The sequence below is a fragment of the Rhinolophus hipposideros genome, assembly GCF_964194185.1.
Source record: "Rhinolophus hipposideros genome assembly, chromosome: 23".
In the NCBI taxonomy this organism is placed as follows: Eukaryota; Metazoa; Chordata; class Mammalia; order Chiroptera; family Rhinolophidae; genus Rhinolophus; species Rhinolophus hipposideros.
Window position 1 is genome coordinate 45,093,143 of NC_138069.1, and position 14,353 is coordinate 45,107,495.

General features: G+C 57.4%; 1 protein-coding gene across 8 annotated transcripts in view; it reads left to right on the forward strand.

Moving 5' to 3' along the window:
• Nucleotides 1-14,353, forward strand: part of CHLSN (cholesin) — a 98,515-nt gene that overhangs the window by 73,452 nt on the left and 10,710 nt on the right. Inside the window, exon 1 of one of the 8 annotated variants that reach the window (XM_081035721.1) lies at nt 7,149-7,289. The exons of the other annotated variants lie outside the window; for them this stretch is intronic. The gene's annotated coding sequence lies outside the window, so the exon portion shown is untranslated. Of the gene's footprint in view, nt 1-7,148; nt 7,290-14,353 lie in introns of those variants that run through there. 8 annotated transcript variants of the gene reach the window in all.

A 14,353-nucleotide genomic window follows, 5' to 3' on the forward strand; every position in this document is an offset into this window, starting at 1 on the left:
CGACCCGTGGCGGACAGCACGTTCAGGATCTAAGACCACGCGTTCTGAAAATCCAAGTGTGCGGGTTGCAGAATTTCATGCACGTTTACTCTGTGGCCAGGGGTTGGATGGAACAGGAATAATAATAGCAGCCGAGGCTGGCGGGGGCTCCCTGCTTGGGGCCCCCCCACCTTGAGAGGTCAGCTTCCCGACGGGGACTGGGGACTGGAGAGGCAACGGGGCTCGCTGTGGCTGAAGGGCAGGGCAGAGTCTCACTCTCCTGGGCGTCCCGAGGTCCCTTGGCCCCCCCACTCCAGTGGCCCTGTGACCTTAACTTGCTCTTCAGCCTCATGCCAGTCTTTGTAGCAGTGGACGTCCGGCAGTGGGCCGCTTTGGCCCCAAGGCCAAGGCCAGTCACAGCCAGCTAGCACTGGCACCTCACAGCTAGACTTCTGTTCTAGGCCCTCAGAACAACCTTTCAAGCTGTATTCTCCCATATTTCGTCAAATGTAGGATGCCATTCATGCAACACACACCATTATTTTATGGACTGCTAAAAAGGAAACAATCTGCCAATTAAGTTCTGACACTGTCAATTATACGCTGCACCCTGAATTTAGAGGTGTTAGACTGAGAGAAATGTGTTAGCACCAATGAAATACAGTGTTCTCTTCATTTTCAATTTTATTGAGCCTCAGAAACTTTGAGCAACTTGCCCCAGGTCACAGAGCAAGTCACAGAGTGGGACTTGAACCAGGTGGTGTTTGGCTTTCTAATTCAGCGCTGGGAACTTTGGGTTCTCCTCACAATGCCTGGATAAGTATTGTTTCCCCCTTGGATGAATGGCCGCAGATCCTAGAGTTCCTGGTCGGTCTCTGGAATGCCAGGCTGGCTGAGTTCTGCCCACAGGGTGTTCAATGGCCGAGCTTGTAACAGGCAGGGCCCTGCCTTTGGCCCCGTCTAAGGCACTTAGCCCTCAGGTTGTCCCAAGCGCCTTGTCTGCAGAGAAGGACTTCCTCTTCGAGCAGGCAGACAAGGTCAGGGCCAGTGGCAGGTCTGTGTGTGTCTGAAGATCTTTCACGAGTCGAGATCATCTCATGGCCAAGACGTAATATGCTCCAGGGGGCTGCAGCTGTGTACCTTGTTGCTAGCCGCTCCCCAGCTGCTCAGCCCAGATCCTGTGCGGCACCCAGGTGACTGGGACCGTGGCACCACCCTGGGCACACGTGCACCGGACTGTAGGAGACACGTGAAGCTGGACCTGACTGAAGTTTCCAACAGCACCATAGCCCAGTGTCGGTTTTCGAAGAGCACATGGAGCTGGCATCTGCTGCCCTGCTGGTGACTCAGGAGCTGCTCTGATTGTGTGCCCCCTCTGCAGCAGTAGGGAGACTCCAGCCCGACACTGCTCAGGTACAGATGCCACGGCGTGGGTTACAGAGCTGTCTCAGTCACCGTGCTCGGTCTTGAGGCTTGGCAACGCTTCCTGTTTGTTCTGGATGGCATTTGATAAGATCGGCTACATTCCATACCACGGGGACACTGCACTGCTGGGCTGGAACTTGAGAGTGGCCAGCTCACCACCGTCTGTCTGCAGCCGGCCTTTCTCTGGGGGCTTGCAGCTGCCCTGGCTGAAACGGCTGGCTGCGTTCTTCTGGAGGTGCGCCTTTCAGTCGTGCTACGTGTCCAGGGTGAATCTGACCTGCGTGACACGGGCACCAGGACAGGGAGTGTCTGAAGTTGCTTTACCAGTTCTTACGAGTGTGCTTCATAATAAGGTGATACATTTTCACCTCTGAGTGGCTGCATTATTACTTACTGTTGTACAGGGTCCCAGTAAGGCATGGTGAACTTGAATAAGAATTTGGAGGGCTTGCTATGGGACGGAGGCCTGCCCTAGAGGCCAGTCGGGTACCTGGGAAGCGTGTGGCCACGTCTCGGTGGTTAGTTCAGGGCCGTGGTTCCTGTGTGGTTCTGACCGGTCGTTGCCTCACTGCCTACCCTCTGCACGATCCCTGCTTCTGCCCAAATTCTGTCCTGTGTGGCTTCTGTCGGCACCTCTTCCATGCCCTGTGGAAGCAGGTCTTCCTGTGAGTTACCTGGGAAGCACCCAGGACGGTTTCCGACTGTGTGCCAAGCATTCTGGCCTAACGATGATACCCATGAGAGCTGCCTTTGGTGGGCAGAGCCCGGCACACAGCCCCTCACGGCTGCACAGTGTGGTGAGGCAGCTGCGGGAATCTGCTGAGTGTCACCCCTCCTCGGCCCTGCTGTGTCTTCTGGTGGGCGTGAGCTGGGTGTGTCGTAAGCACCTGCTCTGACCTGGCCAGGGGGAGACAGGCAGATGAGCAGCTGCTCTGATTCTCCCAGGGGAGGGCCGGGGGGCGCAGGGGCAGCACAGACACTGAGAGTGAGCATGGGCATGTTGGTGGGAGGGTACTGGGCTGTGGACCTGCCCAAAGGAGGGCCATCAGAAAGACCACAGCAGACCCCAAGCCACGGCTGCAGCGATGCCCAGAGCCCCAGGCCCTGAAGACCTCTCGCAGCCCGCTCCGGCCTGAGGTTGCCAGCACTCCACACGCCCAGCAGCCCTGCATGGCTTCATGGTTGGCGACAACCGGTGGCAGCTGGAGGGCGGGGGCAGGAGGCTTTCGGCCCACAGGTGCCGTACCCTCCACCTGCCCCCTGCCCACCGTGACCATCTCCTTGACTTCTGGTCTGTATGTGCCATTTCCCAGCGGGCCATGACCTGGGATAGTGGTAAAGAGAGGCTGGCAGCCTGTCCTTGAAGCCAAGGCAGGGGGCTGCAGCAAGCGTTCTGTCCCTGTGAGCGTGCTCTGGGGAGGGGCAGCTCTCCACGCGGCCCCGGGGCCCCTCTAGAGTCCAAGTGCTCTGCACTCGCAGGCTGTCCTGCAGCCTCGCTCAGCTCTCCCTCCAAGTCCTGCAGAGCCCGCCTTCAGCCTGCCCCGGCTGTGACTGCAGCCAGGACTCAGGGAGAGAGAGAGGGGCAGCACATCGTTTATGGGGGCGCTGGGGACGTGAGGAACAACACGCTGGGGCCTCGCAGGCTGTGTGCCGGCCTCGGTGGGGCTCTGCGGCCGTGGGCCTGCCAGCAGGCGTGCGGGCACACAGCTTTTCCCTTTTCTTGCCTTATTGCGCGGCCAGGGCAGGCAGCATGATGCTGACCTACTGGCCGGCTGTGGTGGGGGTGGGTCTGCTGCCTCGTTGCTGACCTTGGGGGAAGGGGTCTTGTATATGTCATCTGCCAAGTTGAGGAAGCTCCCCTCTTCTAGTTTCCTGAGAATTTGTATCATGGATGGGTGTTGAATTTTGTCAAAAGCCTTTTCTACAATTGATATGATCAGGTGATATTTCTTCTTTAGCCTAGTGGCTTACACGGTGGATTATATGGATGATTCTGGAATATTGAACCAGGCTGGCGTCTTGGAGTAAAGTCCATGTGGCCCTGGTGTCTCGTCCTATTGCTATGTTGCTGAGGAGGGTTTTTGCATTTATATTCATGAGGGATTGTGGCCTGTATTTTTCTTTTTCTGTACTGTTTTTGGTTTTGATATCAGCATGTAATACTGGCCTCAAAATGAATTGGGATGTGATCCCTCTACTTCCATTTTCTTCAAGAGATTGTATAGATTTGGTGTGGATTCTTCCTTAAGAGTTTAGTAGAATTCCAGTGAAGCCACTGGACTCGGACATGAGGTTTTGGAATCGGAGACATTGGGGCCAACTCTTGCCAAGGCCCCATGACTTCAGGGTCAGCGAGGCCCACTTGGCAGAGACACCAGAGCCCGGCTACTCTGGAGGGGCTGGCGAGTGGCCGTGCAAAGGCCTTCAGCAGGATTTTGCTTTCCTCCCTCTTGCTTGTGGCCAACAGCGGACATTGCTCACCTGGGGCTCGGGCTGGGGACTCACCCCTGCTCCCAGGTCCCACGTGGAAGCGCTTTGCCTCCAAGCAGGGGTGTCCCTGGGGGCAGGGCTGAGTGGGAGGGGAGTGGTGTGTGCAGGCACTGAGCTGGCTGTGAGCGGCTGTCTGTATCCAGACAGCGCTCCGAACCCCAGCCTCTGGGGGTTTCCCCAGTGCCAGGTTCTCCAGGAGGTGGCATGCCCAGGAAATTGGGCATGCTGATCAACCAAGCGTTCTGGTTCAGAATGTCTACTTGGGACTCCTTTCCTTAATGATCCACGTGGTCATGGGGTGCCTGATGCCCTGGATTGGAAAACAAATTCTTGTTGCCTCTTGGAAGTTTTGGTGGCAATTTCGTGCTTCCAGAACTCCAGCCTGGCAGGGTTGCTCAACACCCCACCAGTGTCCCCAGCCGCCCCGGCTTCTCCTCTGCCTCACGTGGGCCTCTGTGCCCCTCCACAGGACTTGGGTCTTGCTTCCCCTCTGCCTGGACCACCTATCTCCCACATGTCCAAGAGCTGTGTGCACTCCCTCACTGCCAGGTCTCTACTCAGGTGTCACCTTCCTGGTGCCGTTTTCCTTGACCTCCACCCTCCCACAACCATTTTAAGTTACAAAACCTGAATAAACCTACTCTCTGTCTCTCCTACCTAGTTTTTCTCAACATCGTAGCCTTCTAATGTCATCTTGCCGTGGGCAGCTATCTTAGTCTATTTGGGCTGCTATAGCAGAGCACCACAGACTGGGTGGCTTGTAAGCAACAGACATTTCCTCCTCTCAGTTCTGGAGGCTGGAAGTCCAGCATCAACACGCCAGCAGATCCCATGTATGGTGAGGGCCACTCCTCACTGTCCTCCCATGGCAGAAGGGGCCTCGTCTTACCCGGGCACTAATCCCACTCACGAGGGCCCCACCCCGACACCGTCACATGGGGGGCTAGGGCTCAGCATGTGACCGTGGGGACAGAACACGCAGTCTGTGGCAGCAGCATGTTGGTTCTGTTCCCCACAGCATGCTAGCACTTAGGGCAAGCTGGCGTGAAGAAGGTGCAGAACAGGTATTTGTGGAATGCATACAGGTCCCTGTCATCTACCTGCTCTTTCTGACCAGGGGCTGCTGCTGAGCTGACTTGCCTGTGGGGAGTGGGGTGGGGTTCTGAGGTCTCTCAGTTCCCTTGGGGCCGACCCAGGTGCTGCCTGTAGGCCCCTGGGTCACACCCTCCCACTCCACCAGCTGGACCTTGTCCTCAAAGGTGCTTGGGGTTGCACCAGGTACCATTCCTCTTGGAGCCCTGGTGCTGAACCACAGGGGTGCACTGAGCGGCCCCTTGCCTTGGCAGATGGCCTGGGGAACAGAGCATGTCCTGCAGCCTGGGCTCAGGGCTGAGAAGGGCCCAGGAGGGAACCCTGGCTCAGGAGTAGGCAGACCTGGCATACTTCACACCCTCTCTGAGCCTCAGTTTCTTCGTGTGGAAGGGAGCATGAGTGATAGCCCGCTCTGTCTCTGCGTGTCGTGTCCTCAGCCAGCATCTCTGTGCCTGTCCACCCTGCTGCCAGGCCATATGTCTCCCCCTCTCCTGTCTCCAAAAGCAGCCCATTGAGTCACCAGAAGACGACAATGGATGAAAGAGGCTGACGAGAGGGCCCTTGGTTCAGAGGACTGACCATGGAAAGGCACTAGAAAGTCAGCACACAAATCCTCTGGGACTGCAAAGACCCAGAACTGAGTTCATTCCATGAAACTGGCAACTTGGAAACTTCTTTTTTTTACCATTTCCATATCTGTCAAGTGGGGACACTGATGCCAGCATCACAGAGAGTAAACAAAGAGGCACAGATGAGCTTGCCTAGCACAGCGGCCGCTGTAGGGGCGAGCGGCCGCTGTAGGGGCGGGCGCCCACCCTGCTCTGCCTCCCCGGCGTCCCTCCTGCTCTGGTCCAGGCCTGTGTGTGGATCCCTGTGGGTGGCCGGGAAATGACCAAGAGCAAAAGCACAAAAGGACGCAGCCTTGGCTCTGGGACCTCAGAGATCCTTATCAGGCCGGGAAGCTGGGACACCCACATCCCAAGCAGGACATCCACACACACTGGCCATGCACAGTGGGCGAGGGAAGAAAGGGCTTCTAGAGCACACCTCAGCAGCCCGAGTACAGGGTGTCTGGAGCACCTGGCCTTCCCCAGAGACACGGTGAGACAGGCCTGGTCAGGCCCCTGGAACCAGCCCCACCTCCAGAGCCTACTGTGGGCCCTTGGGGGTGCTGCAGGAGTGTGGTTTTTTCTTTGGATAATAAAATTGATCTGCAGTCTTGCCTTAGAGCGAACACAATCTCTCAAAGAGGTTTAAGGTACCATTGTCCAGGACAGAGTGTGTGACTCCTTCACTGATTCCCTGGGCCTTTACTGAGCAGCTGCTTCTTGCGGGACCTCAGTGCTTGTGGAGCTCGCATATGGGGGGACTGGACATTAATGAGAAGGGGGGTCGCTGCTCTGGGGAGTGCGGGGTGCCATGGTACTGGGAGGGTGCTCAGTAGGCGAAGAAGAGGGGTCCCTGAAGCTAAGGCTGACGGAGAACTGAAGTGAGGAGGACAAGTGGTGATGCTGCAGGCAAAGGCCCTGGGGGACACCGGAGGCCCTGTTCAGGGAACCTAGGGTAGGGTCCTTTGCTGCAGGCGGTGGAGAGGTGGGAATGGAGACGGCGCGCGGGGCCCGAACCTCACCGTCACACTTGGGTCCGTGGTTTGCGCAGAGAAATGGGGAGCAGCTGGGGCACTGCACCAGCTGGTTTTCCTGCCTCGTGTGGGGAGCTGCCAGGGAGCCTGGCGCCATGGCTCTCGGCGAGGAAAATCGGAAGCAGGGCCTGACGACAGGCGGACCCCTGGACGTGGGCTCTGTGTCTGCAACTTCGAGGCCGAGCAGCGGACTGAGAAGTTGCCCTGAGCCTCCGATCCGTCTTCTGAACAACCTTGTTAAGTAGGGAACCCGGCAGGGTGGGTGTTAGTCCGTGCCCATCACCCGCTGCCGCGTCTCCTCACCCGGACTACATGGCTCGGGGGCTTCCAGTGCAGACCCTGGTTGGGTCTAGGGTTCTGCGCCCAAGGGTAGCTTCGGCCCCGCCCACCGCCGGGCCCCGCCCACCGCCGGGCCCCGCCCACCGCCGGGCCCCGCCCACCGCCGGGCCCCGCCCACCGCCGGGCCCCGCCCACCGCCGGGCCCCGCCCAGCCTGGAGCCCCGCCCGCCGCCCGCTTTCCACACGCGGAGCGCGGGCGCGCTTGCGTCACCGTCCAGCCGGCTGGATCTGGTTCCAGCCGCGCAGGGCTAAGCTGACATGCGCAGTCCGTGGGGGCTGAGCGGTACGGGCCTGGGCAGATCCGACAGCCCGGGACGCGGAGGTCAGTGCGCCGAGCCCGGAGCGGGGCCCGTGGGGCGGGCGGGTGTCCGTCCTGCACGTGCGCGGGGGGCAGGGCTGTTCCCGGAGGGGCCGCGGGGGCGCCCTGCGCCGGCCTCCGCCCTGGAGACCCCAGACTCGGCCGAGGGCGTCGCCGGGAGGGGTGGCGCCCCTCCCCCACGGGGTGGGCTCCACCGCGTGCGGGGGCCCCGGCCCGGCGCCCCGCATTATCCCTGTTTCCCGATGCCCGTTTACAGGCGACAGAGGGGACTCTGAGCCGAGCGCCAAGCCTCGGAGTCGTGCCTGGGGAGAGGAGCCCTGCCGAGGGCATCCGGGGTGACCCCCGCGCTCGGGTGCCCGCCGACGCTCGGGCTGCTGCTCCAGGCCCGAGCTGGGGCGCCCGTGGGGTCCAGAGCCCGGGGTTCTGGTCTCGGCTCCAGGCCGTGCGACCCCAGACAAGCTCCCTGGGCTCTGTGGCCCCGTCTTCTAGTCTATAAAACCCGCAGTGGTCTCCACTCCGTGTTTCCCCAAAAGTAAAACCCAGCTGAACAGTCAGCTTCAATGTGTCTTTTTTGGAGCGAAAATTAATATAAGACCCCGTCGTATTTTACTATAAGACCTGGTCTTACATAATATAATACAGTACAATACTGGGTCTTATGCTAGGTTTTGCTCCAAAAGACGCATTAGAGCTGATTGTCTGGCTAGGTCTTATTTTGGGGAAAACACCATAGGTCTTTAACCTCTCCCTTCCCCCCAGACTAGCCTGAGGTCTGTTTGTGACCAATGTTCAGGGCCTTCGGATAGTCCAAAGCCGCCATACCTTTGCAAGGCCCACCCCCGTATTGCACATTAAACATCACTGTTTTGAAGCAAAAACCCTCACCAGTATTTACCATTTTGCTTGTGAAGTTATTTGGCTGTAACTCATTACTTAGCAATGTGATTATGTTTTTAAAAATTAATTGTATATACTCAGGAATTCTTGCAAAGTGAGAAAAACCTAACCCATAAATAGTTTCCAAATGTGATGAAATGATTTTGAAAATTGCATTCAACAATTAATGAAGTTGATACAGTGATAAACTTTCTGGAAATTTAGTGAAACATTTGTTTTGATTTGCTGTTTATCTTGGAGCCAATAACATGTTTTGCTTTGATTTTTTTTCCCCCCCATAGCTTAAACCTTTTGCAGGTCCTGAACAGCCGAAGGGCAACAGGACGACTCCTTAATGGGGTAAGGGTGGGATAGGAAGGGGTCCTGAGATGAGATTTTAGTTGCAATGTTATTTGCTTTGCACCCAAAGAAATGGCACTTTTCTCTTCAAACAACAAGGAGCACAAACGCTACTGAGGAGGTGTTGCAGTCCAGAGACTGCTAGATTGAAATGGGATGAAAACATTTGAAAATCTGTAGCACGATTATTTTTTCTTTGAGGGAAGTGGTGTCGGTCAAAAGCTGTAGGAAAGCTTCTGCGCCTGCTCCTGGAATCCCAGGCCTGCCTTTACTGAGCTGGGGAGATAGGTGTCTTTGTGCTTTGAGGATGTGTTTTAAATGTCCTTCACATGACAAGGTCAGCACTGCCAAGTTAGCAACGACTCAGCTAATTTTTGGAAGTTTTGAGTACGTTTTATGTGTGTTAAATGTGATTCCTAGACTTGTTTACAACTCCTGTACGTAGTATCCAGTCGGCCGTCAGCCTACCAGAACGGCATTTCCAGATTAAAACCCACTGCAGCCATCGCTTCCTAGTGAGCCACACGTTTCCACAGATGAAATAAAGGCAGATTTGAAGTCTAACCGTTAGGAAGGAGATGGGCATGGCTGGGACCTGCAGAGCAGAGCAGCCTTCTGCTAACACGGAAGCACGGCTGTGGATGTGAACCTCACCTTCCAGAAAGAGGCCGTCGCTGACGTCCCACATTGGGCTGTTGACCATGCAGAGTGCAGCAGGGCTCCAGGCCTGCCTGGGCCCACTAGTAATGGAAGAAACGGGAGCACTGTAAGCCATTAGGCAGCATCCTTATGCCCAAAGTCAAAGGGGGGCCCACCGGCCATACACATGGATAAACAACTTCATGCAAAGGGGACCCCACCAGGGGCCTGTTTGCTTTCCACGAGATGTGGGCAAAATCAGGCCAAAGGCTTAGCTGAGGTTCTGGGAGGCAGTGGAGCTGGTGGCAGGGGTGATGGGCAGAGCCGCCCTTGGAGGTCGGGGAAGCCCGACCTTGGAGGCAGGAGACTGCCGAGCCGTTCGCCATCCCCCTTCGGGTGGTAGTGCCGTGGTCTCTGCAGCTGTGAGGTGTTGCAGTGTCTTAGGGAAGTGTCCTGTGCTGGGCTGTGGAGGGCCCCAAGGAGGCAGCGAGGGCGGACCCGAGCAGCCTGCCCCCGGGAGTCAGCATGCCCTCCCAGGCCTTAAGGACTGGCTGTGAAGAAGCAGGTCCTGCTGAAATCCCAAAGGAAAGCCGCTTTTGCAAAACCCCACCCCCACCCCAGTGAGAAGAATCATTGCCCCCTGGCTCCTTGGAACAGGGTCTCTGGAAATGGGTCACGAGGCCCTCCTGTCAGCATCGTTCTTCGTGGACTGAAAGTGTTCCCGATGAAATGCGCTGTATTTTCCTTGCTTACCCCGCACTGTGTTCTGTGATCTCTAAGACCTCAGCAGCCCTGAAGAACACTCGCAGCCTGCGGGCACACAGGTCACATCTGAGCCACCGACGTCCTCTGGGTTGCTTCTCACCTCTCCCACACAAACTCCACTGCCAAAGTCGCCCCTTCTCCCACAGGCTCAGGCAGAGCCTCAGTCACAGCTCTGCTAGGCGTGCTCCTGTGTTGCTCCGCCATCCCCACCTGGAGCTCTTCACGTGTGTCGCAGGGACCAGGCTCACGCTTTGCCCTGGCCCGCCATATGGGCGGTGCTCTGGCAGAGGAGCCGCTGGGATCGACCGGATTCCACCTTGGACCAAAACTGTTCTGGGGACCTCCGCCCGTTAGTGATACTGACTCATCCTTCTGGGGTAGTGCCCACCCTGTGTACCTGCTGGTTAGAATTCCTCCCAGCGGAGAAGGGGCTGGCTGCTGATTGGTTGTCTCTGGCTTACAAGATAAAGGGAGGCAATGTAGGTGGTATTTTCGTTGATGTTGGCCCTTTAGCTCTGCCCGTCAGCCTCACGTCCCCGTGGGCACACACCTGTGCTCCTTTTCTGGGGGCCAGCTTTCCCCAGCGACCACCGAAGACAGCCCATCGGGTGCTGTGCCCTCGCTCCCCCAAAGGCACAGCCTGCCTTTGCTGCCTCATTCCGTCCATCTGTCTGCCTCCACTGGAGAGAGCCCCAAGGACAGAGCTGGACGTGCTGTGACTGGATGGATAGAAAGCTGTGAAATGGTAAAATGTGCACTAAAGAAAATAGCAACTTGTAGTATCGTAGGACTTTCTGCTTCTAGAAACCCAGTCTGATCTTTGTGAAGAGCATTCCTGTCCCGTCACACTAGGTCTGCCTCCTGCCCAGGACGTTCCTCGTGGCCGGAGGCTCCACTGTGTGCAGGCCTAGGGGCAGCCGGGCCCTTTGTTCAGAGTCCCGCTCACCCTTGCTTTGCAGGCATGGGGGGGCGGGAGAGGGGCCGAGGCGGACCAGTCTGCCGAGAGCCTGTCCTTGCTGGCTCGGGACCAGGCTGTCTCTAGGGAAGTGAGAAGGTGGTCACACACAGCCATGGGAGAGCTGTAGGGTCCTGACGTGCGTCCTGGGTGGATGCCCTGGGACACTGAAAGGTTTTCTAGTTCGTGGGGTGTTGCACGCATCCTGCAAAGCTTTGTTGTGATGCCCTGGATGTGGCCTTTGTCTGAAGCAGTCTCTGATAAGGGCCAGTGCCTCCCACCCCCCACTGGAGCTGAGACTCAGAGTCAGGGTTTTGGTTCTGAACTCCCTCTCCAGCCAGGATCTATCAGGGAAGGGCCCCTTGTCAGCCAAGGCCACTGTCAGTATGGAAGACCCTCCCAGAGCACTGACCTGTCCTGCAAGTGCTACCGTCCCAGCCCACCTTCCCCTTGTGCTGTGACCATGGACTGGATGTCACCCCTCAGCCCTCGTCTCTAAACTGAGGAGGTCAGCTCCATCAGATTCGGGAATATGAACCCTTTGATGTGTGTGCCTGTGTGTGCTTCCGGGAAGAGGGTCCAACAGTTTTCATCATCCTCTTCAAGGCCCAGACTGAAGGAGACTGAGGACAGGTGGATTTGGATGGGAGAAATATGTGGTGGGGAAGGGAGTCCCGACGGGGAGAGCCAGGCCTTTCCGGGGCATCGTGAGTGGTGTTGGAGCTCAGGGTGTGGGGGCCAGGCTCTGGTAGGGTTCTGCTGTTAACCCCGTCTCACAAATTGAGGGAGTTTGAATCTGAATAAGAAAAAATAAGTGTGTTTTCGCCTCCTCTAACAGGATTTTAGCTTTTCCTTCCACTGTGAATGTTGCAGAGGTGTTGGCAGGACAAGTAGGGGGCACAGGTGCTTTTCGCGGGGGGGGGGGGGGTGAGGGGGGAGCATCGCAGTGTCACAGCACTCCGCCCAGTTACTAGCTGTCAGGCCCGCCACTGAGGCATTGACAAAGCACGGTGATTTTGTTTTCATGCTGATGTCTTTCAGTTTGCACCCGTATGTCCTGTGTGTTCTGTTTCATGCATTTAAAAACCTGAGAAGGGCCCATAAGCCACCGGCATTGCACAGGAGCCCGGTGGAGGAGCCGAGCTCTGCTCTGCGAGGAGGGAGCCCTGACAGCTGCTCTGCTCTGGACCGCGGCAGCCGCTCTCCCTGTCCTCCAGGAGCTCACTTACATCAGGTCGTGAGCTCCTCGAGGCCAGAGCCCGTGTCTGCCTCAGTGTCAGCGCCCATGCCAGCCCAGGACCTCCGGAGGGCGCTGTGCCCACCACACGCGGGGCCCACGGACCAGCTCGGGGTGTTTCCACAGCAGCTTGTAGAGCTCATCAAAGCAACAACTTCCTGAACTGTTGATGTGCACATTTTCTGCAATTATTTTCATTTTAATCAGGATATCACAAACAAATGAGGAGGAAAGTAAGTTTACCAGTTGTTGCATTTGTGGCAGCAGGAAGGCAGCAGGATGCCTCGTGTTGGGTAGCCGTGTGTTTTGCCTGAGGTGAGAGGGTGCCTGGGGAGATGAGCCTTGAAAGGACGTAACAGTTTGTACCTGCATATGTATCTCATGTCACTAACTGCAGCCAGTCCGAGTGTTGACTGTACTTCTTGTCTCAAAAGGCTGCCTGGTCCTGGTTGTGACCTTGGCTCTGCAGGTTCCCAGCAGAAACTGGTGCAGCGCAGGGGTCTGCTGGCTCACAGTTGCACATGCATCGTTATTTCAAAATAAGAGGTTCATTAAAAAATTGGGAAACACTCCCTCTTTTGTTCTTCATTGTTTTTAGGAAATGGCAAAATAATTTGCTGACATGAGTTGCCCTTCTGAATTTTAATAACTGGGGTAATAGGTCTGATCCAGGTTTAGTCTTCAAAATCTCTGACGGTGCGCGCTGGGGATGTGGGCTTTCTTCCCGAGGAACTCCTGGTTCAGGACTGAAGGACGAGGGGCTCCATGCCTGGGGAGGCGCGCGCGTCTGAGACCAGCTTGCTCTTAAGTGCAGACCCTGCTTCTCTGCTCCGGACCATGGACTCTGGCTTCAGGGCACCAAGACCGGAAGGGCCCGCAGACAGCAGCGCTCTCCCCGGCTTACCAGCAGATAAGACCTGTGGTGAAAGGTCGCACCCAGGGGCGCCGGGGGGTGGGGCTCTGTCCAGTTGCCAAGCCCTTTGGGACTGTCCATCTCTGCAAACGGGGCTGAGCCCAGTGACTGTGCCTCCCCCACCCCCTGTCCTCCCAGGTGGAGGCAGCGGCGTCTGGGCACCAGGTGCCCCAGTCACTTTCCTCGTATGTGCGGACAGACAGCAGGCCTCACAGCACCTACCTGTTTCAGGCCCATACCTTAGTGCCAGTTCTTTTGGATGCACTCTTTTCTAATCCACCAATTCTGTCGGCTTGTGGGCCTGGGTTGCAGAGGTGCTGCCCGGCTGAAAGCCAAGCTGCAGGTGGACAGCCTGCTGGGCCCTGCAGCCAGCCCCCGGGCATCCAACAGCAGTCACCAAGTAACAGGCCCATGATCCCTGGAGACCCGTCACCGTTCCTCAGCCCCACTCCCCTGGGCTGTAGCTGAGCGGCCTGACAGCGCTGCCTGTGCCTCTGGCTCCAAGCCCAGGCCGTTGACCAGCACCGGCACAGCCTCCCCTCCTGGAGGAGGAAAGCGTCTCCTGATGCTTCCTTTGATGTTCCTTAAAACTCTCTGGTAAAGTTAGGTCTGCCGCCGTGATGAAAAGGCTTCTGGGGAATAGAAAGATCTGGCATCATGGCTGAGGGAGGCCTGCTGCCCCGCCCTGGGCCTGCCCTTCCTCCGAGGGCTGCTGTGAAGACAACTCCATCTGCCCTGCTCCCCGACCCTTCTGCCAGCATCGGGACTGTGCAGATGGCTTGACTTCCCTGAAGAGCTTCTAGGAGTCCTGACCTCTGCCCCCCATGCCACATACCTCTGGGTCCCCCGCAGAGCAGGGCTCACAGGTACCCAGCTGCACTTGCTCACCCCTGGAGGTGGCTGGCAGGCCACAGTGATGTGCTGGGGTTAGGTCTCGTGCTGGCAGGAGGAGGGCAACTGGGCCTTACAGGGTGGGCACGCCCAGGGCCACTGGGAGCCGGGGGCGACTGCCTGTGCCCGCTCCTCGCCCTGCTCTGGGCCAGGCTCTGGGGTGCGGCCGTGGTGACAACCCAGCCTGGCACACAGCGAGCACTGGAAGTGTGGCCAGTCCAAACTGAGGTGTGCTCTAAGTGTCAGACACACCGATGTCAAGAGACTTGGTAAAAGAAAGATGCAGAGTTTCATTCTGGTTTCCTGTGTTCTTCCACTGACCTTGGCTCTGGCTTCCTGACGTACATGCCACCTGCCAAGGCCCAGGTTGCACGTCCTGGTGGAGTGGGCTCTCAGCTGTGCAGTGAGGGTATGCACACGTGTGCGTGCGC